This window comes from Ixodes scapularis, unplaced genomic scaffold (assembly GCF_016920785.2).
Source record: "Ixodes scapularis isolate PalLabHiFi unplaced genomic scaffold, ASM1692078v2 PGA_scaffold0__279_contigs__length_252992795, whole genome shotgun sequence".
Lineage (NCBI taxonomy): Eukaryota > Metazoa > Arthropoda > Arachnida > Ixodida > Ixodidae > Ixodes > Ixodes scapularis.
Window position 1 is genome coordinate 204,666,638 of NW_024609835.1, and position 4,655 is coordinate 204,671,292.

Consider the following 4,655-nt stretch of genomic DNA (forward strand, 5'->3'; position numbering starts at 1 on the left):
TGATCTTTCTACGTTTTTCCAGAAGGGGAAGGCCGGCCTGTACATAAAGCTCCGAAATCGAGGTGTTTCTGCCATACTTGTTAAATATAAATCTTAATGCCTTCTTCTGAATTCTTTCTAATTTATTAATACTATATTTTGTGTAAGGATCCCACACAATGTCGGCATACTCGAGTATAGATCTAACAAATGTTTTGTACGCCATTAGTTTCGTTTTGCTCGAGCAGTCCTTCAGTTTCCTTTTTAATGCCCATAATTTATTCATTGCTTTTCGGGAAATAAATTCAATATGTGAGTTCCAACGCAGATCTGAAGTTATGATTAATCCTAGGTATTTGTATTCACATACAGTATTTAAAGCGTTTCCTTGAAGAGTATAATTAAAATTCAGTGGTTTTTGTTTTCCTAGTTATCGTCATACGTGCACATTTTTGGTTACCCTATTGAAAATTCCATCAAGCTACGTAATTTGGGACACTGACTGCCAGTCAGCAGCCTTGGTGGAACGTGATGGACCATCAGACGTCATCTGATGGTCCATCAGATGACGTCTGACTGCCACTACCAAGGGAATTTCATCAACAAGGGCAGCATTTATATAAGAGTAAAGCTACACGCACTCATAAATATCGCCAAATGTCTCGATAAAACAAAAAGTTCGGGGAAAAAAAAAAAAAGCAGCACCACCGCGCATCGAATCCGCGACCACATGCGTACAAATCGGACACCATAACCGCTATGCTACGCCCCACCGTTAGAGAAACTCGATTCGACTATTCGTTTTATGCAAAATGCTTTGGCTGCAAATGCAGTTAAGCCGTCAGCATGTTATGCAAAGCACTCGTACATCACTCGCCGTACTTCAGTTCTACTCACCTGAAATGTAGAGTACTTTCGCGTCGTAGAACGATCCTTTTGTTCGCGCATCACCGGCCCAGTAGACCTGGTACACCCTGTCGTCTTCAACTACACCGCTTAAGTCCGTTACATCGTCGGAACTCACAACAGGCTGGGTCTTGTCGAGTAGAAATTCTACTAAAACATAAGACATTGTAGAGCCCGGGCAGGATCGACAGGTTAAAGCAAGCGGGCAAACAAACCGGGTCGAGAGCGATCGTTCATGAAAGCTCGGCGAAGCCTCTATGGGCGAAGCGAAGTCGGCGAAGTGCGAAGTGTCGTGTTCGGCGCTTCCTCGACCTTCTGATCAAGGTTGTCGGTCGGTTGCATGTCATATCTCTAACGTCAGCGGTTTTATGGGCTCACGTCCCGAAATCGTTTTCTCGTGCATAGATTACTTTTCGTATTCATAGATTTGACAAAATAGTGGTATCCGAACGAACTTTACGTCCTTTGACCGTACGTCTGTCTGCACGTCAAAGCTTTCTGACGTACAGTCAGAGACAATCGATGTACAGTCAGAATCACCACCAAGACATCCTGATGGTATTTCGCGGCGGCCGACTGCCACCAGGAAACCATCAGAAAGCCGACAAGCGGGGTCTGACTGGAGTTTGACTGTCGGTCAGAGTAACTTGTTGGCCAATCAGACATGCTTGACGTACAGTCAGGCACAGTCAGCGGTCCACTAGAAAACATTGACTGCCAAGCAGGGTTACATTGATGGATTTTTCCTTCGGGTATTTAGAGACATTTGCCAATCATTACACCATTATGAGATCATTTCGAAACTCTTGTTTAAGGCTACTTGGTCATTTGAGAATTTGACTTGCTTATAAATTATACAATCATCGGCAAATAAGCGAATTTGAACAGATCTGTCCACTGTAATGTCATTTATAAAAATTAGAAAAAGTAGGGGTGCCAGAACAGATCCCTGAGGAACTCCAGATTCTACTTTTGATGTAGATGAGCGGGAATCCTGTATTTGTACAAACTGTTTTCTGTTATTTAAATATGCTTCTAACCATTTCAATATCTGTTCATTGTTTAATAAGGATCTCAGTTTGAAGAGTAGTTTTCCGTGAGGCACGCGGTCAAACGCTTTTGCAAAATCTATAAAAATTACGTCCGTCTGAAATCCGGAGTCCGTTGACTTTGCGAAATCATTTACAGTTAGTACCAGTTGCGTAACTGTAGATAAATTACGTCTAAAACCGTGTTGATCTTTATTGAAAAAGTTATTCTCTTCAAGAAAAGAGACAATATGTTGAAACAAACTATGCTCAATCAATTTTGCACAGCTGCTCAAAATTGATACTGGGCGGTAGTTATTAATATGATGGGAATCTCCGGCTTTGAATATTGGAACTATTTTAGCAGTTTTCCAATCGTGGGGGATTTGCCCTAATTCAATTGACTTACTAAAAATTACAAGCAAGAAATTTGAGCAGGATTCCGCATACCGTCTAAAGAAAATGTTTGGAATCATGTCTGGTCCTACAGATTTTTTAGTATCAAGGTTAAGCAATGCTGCAAAAATGCCTTCTTTCGATATTGTAACACTCGGAATGCTTTTCGGTGAGAATTCTGTAGTTGGATTTTGGTTATTATCCGTGGTATACACGGATGAGAAGTATTCGTTGAATGAGCTGGCAATTTCGAAGGGATCATCAATTTCTGTTCCGTTCTGTGTTATGGTATTAATTGGCTGTTTTGATTTATATATCAACTATATCAGAGTCATCGGACAATAACATGTGTTCTAGTTCAGCAGTTTTATTTACTACAGTTCTGGCGTTTACATTGATAAGAGTGAACGAACGAGATCTCGAGCACTGTTGTCATTCGTTGTTAGATTGCGCGTGTCTGTCGTCTCGTTGCTTCGAGTTAATCAGAATACGAACGTTTTTCACGGATCCCACTGATAGCAAGAATTGCCAAACTATAAACTTTTCGAATCTTAGCACGACGTTCTGGTCTTTGTCACGGTCTTCTTTAGCACTGTTCCAGAGAAGCTTCCCTTTTTGTGTGATATGAATCGAAAAGTCTTCAAATATTGATATTTTGGTTCCCTTAAGTTTCCGCGAATTTTTCAGGATGTTTTCTTTTACATTATAGTCCAAGAGTGTCAATATTACAGGCCTTGATTTCCCCTTAGTCGGTCTTACAATCCTATGAATCCTCTCCACCCCAACATCTTCAATGCCTAGTTTGTCTTCAAGAATATCAGAGATGATAACTTTTTCTAGATCCCGCTTAGTTTCGTTGAGATTTTCAGGAATTCCAAAAATGATTAAATTGTTTCTGTGGATTTTGTTTTCTAGGTCTTCTACTTTGTTCTCGAGCGAAGAAACTGTTTGTTTTAATTTGAGCACAGTACTCGAAAAAATGTCAAAATGTTTTGAGACGCTCTTGAATGATTCAACGGTTTCTTCAATAGCACCTATTCTTTGGTCGACCTTCTTTTGAGTGAATTTTATTTCCTTAATCGCCTCGAATATCTTATTTTGACCAACCAAAAGTTCTTGTAAGGTTTCTTCCGTATCTGGGCCTGGATTACTTTCAATATCTCCAGAGAGTAAGAGAAGATTACACAAATCAAAGCACTCAGCGAAAATACACAGTAGCCGTTGTGGGTGCGGCAGCACAATGAGAAACAATTTGTTACTTCTCAATCCATAATGGCGTTTGCCACTAACCTGTACGATGAAAAGTGGTTTGAGCATGTTGTCGCGTAGGCTGCCACACCCACTGAACTGCTCCGGTTTCGGCGCCGTTGATATAGGCTTCTCGGAGGACGTTGCTGCTGTTGGCCGGTTGGCGACGCCCTGGTCGGTGATTACAGTTTCGCTGGTGACTCGTGGAAACGGCGGCAATGGCTGGTGGACTGACGTTGCAGAAAACGCCCCGCCGTGGAAGCGTGAGCAATCAGCCCAGTCTGCGGTAATCGAGGCGTCCGACCATCCGATGTCTGTCCCCTTACGCTGGCTGGGTGGCCGTGTCCCGATCAGCAGATCAATCTGTACGATTAAAAGTGGTTTGAGCACGTTGTCGCGTAGGCTGCCACACCCACTGAACTGCTCCGGTTTCGGCGCCGTTGATACAGGCTTCTCGGAGGACGTTGCTGCTGCTGGCTGGTTGGCGACGCCCTGGTCGGTGATTACAGTTTCGCTCTTGACTCGTGGAAACGGCGGCAATGGCTGGTGGACTGACGTTGCAGAAAACGCCCCGCCGTGGAAGCGTGAGCCATCAGCCCAGTCTGCGGTGATCGAGGCGTCCGACCATCCGATGTCTGTCCCTTTACGCTGGCTGGGTGGCCGTGTCCCGATCAGCAGAGCAATCTGTACGATGAAGAGTGCTTTGAGCATGTTGTCGCGTAGGCTGCCACACCCACTGAACTGCTCCGGTTTCGGCGCCGTTGATATAGGCTTCTCGGAGGACGTTGCTGCTGTTGGCCGGTTGGCGACGCCCTGGTCGGTGATTACAGTTTCGCTGGTGACTCGTGGAAACGGCGAATAAGCAATATTATAAATATATTTTTTTATCTTGCTTATCCGCCCTAATATTTTATAATTATATTATTATTTGTGCGTCTTTCATGACAGGAAACGTTTTGTTTAAAGCCGCAAAGCACCAATACCGCGTGTAGTGGAGGTGCGATGGTGTGCGCTTGTTTCGCCGGTGTATGGATAACATACTCGACTTTAGGTCGAACAAAAGCTCGGTATACAAATAATGCCTTTATAAAAAAAAAA

The 4,655-nt window shown here is 43.4% G+C and overlaps 1 pseudogene; it reads right to left on the reverse strand.

Annotated features, from left to right (window-relative positions):
* Nucleotides 1-2,809: 2,809 nt before the first annotated feature.
* LOC115332077 lies at nucleotides 2,810-4,268 on the reverse strand (annotated as a pseudogene).
* Between the last annotated feature and the right edge of the window lie 387 nt (nucleotides 4,269-4,655).